This window comes from Elephantulus edwardii, unplaced genomic scaffold, assembly GCF_000299155.1.
Source record: "Elephantulus edwardii isolate Elephantulus edwardi_28Jun2011 unplaced genomic scaffold, EleEdw1.0 scaffold00326, whole genome shotgun sequence".
Taxonomy (NCBI): domain Eukaryota; kingdom Metazoa; phylum Chordata; class Mammalia; order Macroscelidea; family Macroscelididae; genus Elephantulus; species Elephantulus edwardii.
This window is the reverse complement of record NW_006400076.1, coordinates 1,380,373-1,389,258: the sequence shown is the minus strand read 5'-3', so window position 1 is coordinate 1,389,258 and position 8,886 is coordinate 1,380,373. Positions and strand designations below refer to the sequence as shown.

Genomic DNA, 8,886 nt, shown 5'->3' with positions numbered 1-8,886 from the left:
ATTCTCTTAGCTACTTCCTACTGAAAAGGGACGCTGTGGGTTTCAGGGTGAAGATCCATGATCATATGCTTCTTAAAGGGGTTTCATGCTGACCAGTTCTTTTAATACAATGACCCTGTATGTTCCTTCTGCCTTGTTTTGATGCTGCCTTCATAATTTAATATTTTGCCCGTATTATCCTTCAGGATTGCCACTCAAGGCTTGAGTTTGTTCAATTCTTTTAGCTTGAGAAATTAAAGAATATTTTTTCCCCTTTGGTTCTCTAATTACAGTAGTTTTCACATTTTGTTATAAAACTTTATAACAAGCTGCACTTCTGTTTGGCTTTTTCACTTCATCATTTCTTCCCATTGTTTTGGCTTCCTCTCTGGTGGCTTAATGGTAGGGAGTTGCCCTTCTAACTCAAAGACAAGCAGTTTGAATGTCTCCTCCTGTGCTGTTTACTGCCTCTGAAAACTCACTGGAGGGCATGCTATGAATCAGTTTCCAAGGTACACAACAATTTTCTAGTGAAAATGCTAGAGTATTTCTAACCTCCATTTTGATCTTTTCTTTCTTCCCTGTCTATGTAATCATCTTTTGCTTTCTTCAGGGATGATGTCCTTAGTGTTAATCTCACAACTCATCAAATCTTTGGTCATCTCTATTCAGTGCATCAGAACTGTCCTTGACAACGTTTGTTGTTTTTTGTTGTTGTTTGTTTTTGTGTTTTTTTTTTTAAATTGTAATGAAATCAAGATCGTGTTTTGGTCCCATGCACTTTTTATTTTCTTCAGCTTCAGTTTGAACTTGTGTATGCCTAATAGATGGTCTGTTCCACAGTCAGCTCCTAATCTTGTTCTGTATGTTGATATTGAGCTTCTTCATGGACTCTTTGGAAAAAAAAATTTAAAAAATAGAGACAACTGTACAAATGGACAACACAGCATTGACCCCATTTATGGCCATGTGTATAGCACTCTAATGGCGTAGTCCATAGGGTGTTGCTGTATTAACTCAAGATGACACCTCTCGGGCAGTTTGGAACCACCAACTGCTCCATTGGAAAAAACATAGGCAGTCATCTTTGTGATTTACACCCTCCTGAAAATGTGCTAGAGGGTCAACTGTGAATTTATTCCTACTGGATGGCACCAACCCATAGCTGACCCTCCAGTGGGTTTTCAGAGGCAGTTAATTGAATGGAAGGAGACTGTTGTTCTTTCTCTCGTGGAGGACCTGGTGGATTTGAACTACATTTGAGTTGACAGCACAATTACTTAGCGCTAATCCACCTGAACTCTTATTGTGGGTGGTAGGGGGAGTACACACATATGTTGTGTACACACCTACATCATGAAAAAAATAAAACCGTATAAAAACAGAAAATTGAAAACTGTGGGACACCATCAAGAGGAATAATATATGTGACTGAAATTCCAGAACAGGGAGAAAACCAAAAAACAGCCGAAGAAATTGTTGAAAATTCCTGGAAGAAAACTTCCCTTATATGATGAAAGACACAAAACATTAGATTTTTTTTTTCAAAGTTATACACAAAGTGTTGGGGCCTTGTATGTCAGTGGTGCAATTGTCTTCCATATGGGTGGCTTGGATTCAGTTTCTAAGTAGTGCACCTCATATCCAACCACCATTGATCTGACAGTTGAGGCTTTTATGATGCTGTAATGCTAATCAGATTTCAGCAGGGCTTCCAGAAAAAGAAAAACATGGAATAGGAAGAATGAATTGGCAATCTGCTTCCAGCATCAGCTAGCAAAGAACATATGGAACACTGTGATTGATCTGACTCCATAACCATGGATGACAAGGAGAGGACAATAATTAGGTTTCTGTGCATAGGCTAGGAACTAAATTGATAGCAGCTGTCAACAAATGAATTCTTTCAGGACAACAGACTACACAAGACTTTGCAACTTTACAATTTTGTTTTGTCTCACTCTATTACTGATCATCATTGTATCTGAATTTCAGTAGTGAAATGAAGTCTTTCTGGCTCAGTCAAGAAAGGAAACGTGGTGTCATTTCCTTCCCAGTTTGGGCTCTCCTAATCGGGATGGCTGTGTCAGAGGCAATGAGATTGGCACAGGATAGAGCAGGGTTTAGGGCTGTTGTACATAGGGTCGCTATGAGTCGCAAATGACTCGACGGCACATAACAACAAACAACAACATGGTCCTCTTAAGCTTCATACCTTACCAGGATCTCTCTTGTTAATCTCACCTTCAGTAATATGAATTTCATTATCTCAAAAACCCTTACTCATTCCTGCTAGGAAGTCTTTACATTTCCTTTTATTCATATAACTCTTCTTTTCCTCATTTCACTTCATCCTTCAACTCTCTACTCAGATAGGATATTCATTGATCTCTCTGAGAAAATTAAATCATTGCTACTGAGTTGATTACCTTGCATAGTAAGACTGCCCCATAGGATTTCAAAGCCTGTAAATCTCTACATAAGTAGACTGCCATACTTTTTTTTCACAGAGATGCTGGTGGGCTTGAACCACCATTTCAGTGACCAGCGTGTGCTTTGTCCACAGAACCCCTAGGTTCCTTCTTAGCCAGACTACTTCCTCTTACAGACTGTCTCAGTATTGTTTACCTCTCTTACATACAGTTTGTCAGATTTTACATTTATTGTGTAATTGTTTGGGTAGTATTTGTCTGCATGAGCTCTGCAAATGGGTACAATGGTTCATATTCATCATTCTAGCCTTAATGCTTTGAACAATTCTTGATAAATCATGAAAACTAGTTTCCATTAAATCAGTTCCAAATCTTGGCAATCTTGTATGTGTCAGAGTGGAACTGCACCATAGGATTTTCAGGGACAGATTTTGGGGGGTTCAAGGGAAGAGTGTGAATCAACAGGCCTTTTGAGGCAAGGCACCTCAGTGTGGACTTGAAAATACATAAATATGTACATGATTCCCTGCTTTTAAGCCTTCGGGATAGCTGTAGGGGAGAAAGATGGGCAGTTATGATTTACAGCTTCAACCTCAGAAACACTGAGTTGGAACTGATGTAATGGCAATGAGAGTGAGAAAGTGGTGGTCATTCTGTTTTTAACTGTTTGATGGAAAAACAAACTGTTTTCCGTATTGACTGAACCAACTCAGATTGCCATCATAAATGTATGATGATTCTAATATTTACATATTCAATACTTATTGTTCTCCATTTTCCTAATTATAAATATCCTTAGGGGATGTAAAGTAGTATCTTTGACTCTGAACTTATGTTGCCTGAGCCTTGAATGGCTTTGATAATTTTCATTTCTGCATTTCTTCTTTTGTTTTAGCTTCTCACTGTTTACAGTTATGTTTCAGAGGTTCCTCTAACTCCCATTTTAGTCTTTTCTTTCTTTTCATTTTTTTAAAATTATTTTATATTGGTTTGTTTACATAGTTTGTATACATTGTGTTTCACACTATCCTTCATTCACGTTGTCTTTCACACAATCATTCCGATTCATCATATTTTATAAAATTAGTAATTCCTATTATATATCTTGGCAATATAAAAATTCCTGTCTTTTTAATGACCCTTTGCTTTCTTTATGATGTCCTTAATGTCATCTTGTAACTGATCCCTTTGTCATTAGTGTTCTCAATCAATTATCTTCTTGAGATAGTTTTTAAATTTAGATGAGATCAATTCAAGGTCATATTTAGACTCTTGTCAATTTGCTTTCATTTTCTTTAGCTTCAATTTGAACTCACATCTGAGAAATTCATTGATGGTCTGTTCCACAGTTGGCCCCAGTATTGTTCTGATTTATTATTAGACGTTTTCATCATGTCTTTCCACAGATATAGTAAATAATTCTAATTCCTGTTTATTCCATCAGGCAAGATCCATTTGTATAATATCTTTCTAGGAGCTTTTGGTATAAAATGGTATTTTAATGAATACATGATGAATTGTCTAAAATTTAACATGCAGTTTCCAGACTCACTATTACCAAGGCCAAATTGTCCAACTACCAATCTTCTTTCTGCAAAGTGTTTCTAATTCTTTTAGTGTAGTCATCAATTATTACTAATGCATCTTGATTGCATGCTAACTCACTTTTAGACTGGAAAAGTTCAAAGACATCTTCAGTTTCTTCATCTATGGCTTCATTTCTGGTTGCTATTTATATTTGAATAATAATCATATTAATAGGTCTTCTTTGTAGGATTATGAGTATTTTCCTATCACTGATAGCATTATACTTTAGGACACATCTTGAAATACTTACTATTTATGATAATGAATGTGACACCATTCCTCTGTCATTCCCAACATAGTGGATCAAATAATTGTGTTATTCAAAATGGTCAAATCAGCTCACTTATCCTACAATTTTAAATTGGGAAGGGTGAGGTGTGGGAGAGGTTGGAAGTAGAAGGATAAGGATGTGCAAGGGGAAAGGGGGCTTAATCATGGGGTTGCACAATCTATTGGGTGGGGGATGATGGAAAGAATTTGTTCTTGAAAACAATGTATTCAAATTTTGTAAATAAACTAGTAGAGAATTTTAAAAAAAAAGAATCTTGCCCATCTACGTATGGTCAACTGATTTTTGACAAGGAGATGAAATCAGTTAAGAGGGGAAAAGACAGCCTTTTAAACAAATGGTGTTGGCAAAATTGGAAAAATACCTGTAGAAGACTCAAGCAAGATCCACACCTCACTACATACTCAAAAACCAACTCTAGGTGGATCATGGACCTAGAACTAAAACCAAGGAGTACAAACTTCATTAAAGAAAAGCTTGGAAGAACTCTAGTAGGCCTAATCCACAACATAAACAGTCTTCCAAGTATCCTGAAAAATCTACAACCAGGAAAAGATAAAATGGATGATTGGGACCTTCTAAGAATCAAATCCCTATCTATGCACATCCAAAAACTTCTCCAACAGGGTAAAAAGGGAAGCCACAGACTGGGAAAAAGTATTTAGGAATGACGTGTCAGATAAGGGACTTATATCCAGAATTTATAAAATACTTGAGTACCAAAACAAGGTAAAGGTAAATAATCCAATAGAAAAATGGGCACAGGATATGAACAGACACTTCACCGAAGAAGACATTCAGATGGCTAACAAGCACATGAAGAAATGTTCAAAATCCCTAGCTCTAAGAGAGATGCAAATCAAAACAACTATGAGATACCATCTCACTCCAGTCGGAATAGCAAAATTTAACAGAACAGCAAGCAACAAATGCTGGCAAGGTTGTGGAGAAACTGGAACTCTTATTTACTGTTGGTGGGAGTGTAAAAATGGTGCAACCACTGTGGAAGGCGGTATGGTTTTTTCTCAGAAAGTTGCAAATAGAGATACCATTTGACCCAGCAATTCCACTACTGGGAATATACACCAAAGAGACCATAACTGACATCCATGCAGATATATGCACACCCATGTTTATTGCGGCTTTGTTCACAATAGCAAGGAGTTGGAAACAACCCAGGTGCCCATCAACAAACGAATGGATAGAGAAGCTGTGGTATATTCACACAATGGAATACTACGCTGCATTGAAAAACAAGAAACTCATGCAGTATTATTCAAAATGGGTGACCCTGGAGGACATTATGCTGATTTAAATATCTGAGTCACAAAAGGACAAATACTGCATGGTGCCATTGCTGTAAAATGGGACTGATATCAGGGTTGGGGTAGGTAAGACTGAGAAAAACTGGATAAATTGCGTATACTGCATTGAAACAGATGAGGGAAAGAATAATTTAAAAGTGATGGTATTATGATAGGGTCTTATGGTTATCACAAGAGTCCACAATTACGGTTGCATAGTGGAGTATACTTGGGGTGGTGGGAGGGGTGTGGGAGGATTGTATATCAAAGAAAGAATTTTTCTTTTACTTTTCAAAGAGAGGAGCAAATGGGCAGGGGGGAGGGCTAGGCAGGGAGAAAAGTTCAACAATCAATGAATGGAAATCCAAAATCTCTGTAAATGTTCATTAAAATTATTATAATATAAAAAATTTGAGAAAAATGGGGAAAAAAAAGAATCTAAAAAAATAAAATTGTGAAGGGTGTACACCAGGGATGTGTCCTATCTCCATACTTTTTTAATCTGTATGTGGTACAGAGTAGCCTTTAGGCTAGACTCTGTGAGGTGAAATGTAGACTCATGAACAATCTGCTTTATGCACGTGACACTACCCTGATTGCTGAAAAAGGTCAACATCAAGAAAACAAAGATTCTCACCGCTGGACCGATGGGCAGCGTTATGATAGCTGGTGAAGAGCTTGAGATTGTTAACAGCTTCAGTTTGCTTGGTTCCACACTTAACACTCTTGGTACCAGCAGCCAGGAAATAAAAAGACTAATTACATTGGGAAAGTCTGCTGTTAGAAATCTCTCCAAAGTACTGAAGAGCAATGATGTCAGTCTGGAGACTGAGGTGCACCTGACACAGGCTATGGTCTTTGCAGTTACTAGGTATGAATCAGAAAGCGGGACGGTGACTATAGATGATAATAGAAGGAGAATTGATGTCTTTGAACTGTGGTGCTGGAAGAGTATTGAATATATAATGGACTGCTAGGAGAACAAACAAATTCATCCTAGAGAGGGTGAGACCAGGCTGCTCCTTGGAGGCAAGGATTCTGAAACTTTGTCTGACATACTTTGGGCATATTGCAAGGAGGGACCAGTCCTTGGAGAGGGACGTCATGTTTGGGAGGGTGGAGGACAGCACAAGAGAAAAAAACCTTCGATGAGATGGATTGATTCAGTAACTGGGATAATGGGAGTAGGTATGTCAGAGACAATAAGGTTGGCACAGAATAGAGCAGGGTTTGGGGTTGTTGTACATAGGGTCACTATGAGTAACAGGTGACTCAAAGACACAGAACAACAATCCCTACAGTACTTCTCCTTATGCATTTATTCTATTTCATCTTTGAAAGCTTCCACTTTTCCTAGATTCATACATTCCATGTTCCATCACAGTGAATGTTTGCAGCTGTGTCTCCTTACTTGGAGTCTTAACCACATCAGCAAATGAAGTTTGAGTGAAAGCTTTATTCTATCCATGCCTTAAGGTTTTCTCTACTTTGAGAAGGAAACTTTTCACTGCCCTGTGTAGGTCATTGGTCTGCTGGTCTTCATGGCGTTTTTCAGTACAAACCCTGTTTTTCAGTCTGAAAAGTCTGCTGGCACCTGTCTACAATGAGTGACTCTGCTAGTATTTAGTGACACAGCTCACAGCAATATAGGCCAAGGCCACCACACTATGACAAATTAAGATGTGGTTTTAAGAGTAATTACCTTAGTAGACTTTTTCTCATGTTGAGCTGACCTTCTAAATCTTCTATGCTTTTATTTCCTATATGTCATGATCGGAATATGGGACAGCAGTGAGACAATCACAAAAAATAATGAGACATTTTAAAGAACTTTTAAGAGCATGCTAGGGAGTGTATTTGGGGTTTTCTAAAGAATAACTACTGCATCATATTTTAAAATTTCATCCAGTTCTATTTGTAGCCCCATCTATATTCTTGACATAACAGGCCAGAGAAAGCTAAGTTTGACGTAATGAGTAAGGAGATGAGGGGATGGAGAGTGGAGTAAGTGGATTCAGACAAAAAAAATTTAGGAAAAAAATTTACTTGCAAAGAAACTTTGCTGTAGAATCTTTTAAAAAGGATTTTCTAAGTGAAGTGCAGCAAATATTTAATGAGTAAATTCTAGATTACAGTGTTTATAGTTAATATGTTCATAGTGGAAAATAAACAGCTATTTTGTGAATTTGTATCCTGTCTTCCAAGGTGATTTTATACCTTTAGTATTTTGGTGGAAGTCCAGGATAAAGTTTTTCTGAAGGCTTTATGTTATAGTTAATGCTTAAGATTTTGTTTATTTGGGGAGCTTGTAACTAAGTAGGATGAGGCTGAATTTTTTTTTTTTTTCAGTAGTAGTAGTAATTTTCTGTTTCAGGCTGTGAATTATTTTCCCTGTGACTTTTTAAACTTCTTTTAAACTTGTGCACTTAGCCATAATGACAACGGGACCGTCCATTTTTCCTGCTACTAATGTTCGTACAAAATATACCAGAAGATTTATCACCATCTTCATTGTTTTTTGGGGGTAGAGAATAACCTAGCTAGAGATTATGTTTCACTACTCCAGGGCTGTTTATGCCTTCCATTTCTTCCTTAACAATATCTAATTTTCCTACATTCATGGTTCTCACATTCCATGTCCCAATCACCAGTGTCTGCTTACAACTTCCTCTTCCTTTGTATTTCCATACTTGAAAACTCAACCTCCTTTGCCGTTTCTGTTATCTAAATGTGTTCTGTTGTACATAGGGTTTTCAGAGGCCCGCTGTTTCAGAAGTGGATGGCCAAGCCTTCTTCCTAGTCTGTGTCTTTATGTGAATGTTCAGATTTAGAGAAGTATCAGACAGACCAGCAAGTTAAAGGTATATCCCTTATTGCGGAGTTAACTCTAGTGTCAGTGTTGTCCCTGCCTTTCTCACACATGTCTTTACCCACTTATTTCCCTGCTCCACCATCCACCAGGATACCCGTCCACTTCTACCCCCTCCCTTCACATCTATCTCCCTTTGACCAGCCCTTCATCTAATAACTTATATTTGAAGCTTCCATGGCTCCTGTGATTCCAAACACATCAGCTGATGGTAGTTCCTTATGTTGGGATCAATGCCTCTGAAGTTTAGTCGTAATGTTTCCCAAGCAAAGGTGATGCATCCTGTAGAACTGGTGTGTAGATAGGCTTTTTTCCGCTGGAGAAGCTCAATATCAGCTGTGAAAACTAGGCCAGGAGCTGATTGTGGAACAGACCACCAACTACTCATAGGCAAATTCAAGCTGAAGCTGAGGAAAATTAAACCAA

General features: G+C 37.8%; 1 protein-coding gene across 2 annotated transcripts in view; it reads left to right on the top strand.

The window, feature by feature from the left end:
• COL4A3BP (collagen, type IV, alpha 3 (Goodpasture antigen) binding protein) overlaps positions 1–8,886 on the top strand; it is a 158,150-nt gene that overhangs the window by 48,346 nt on the left and 100,918 nt on the right. The window lies entirely within an intron of this gene.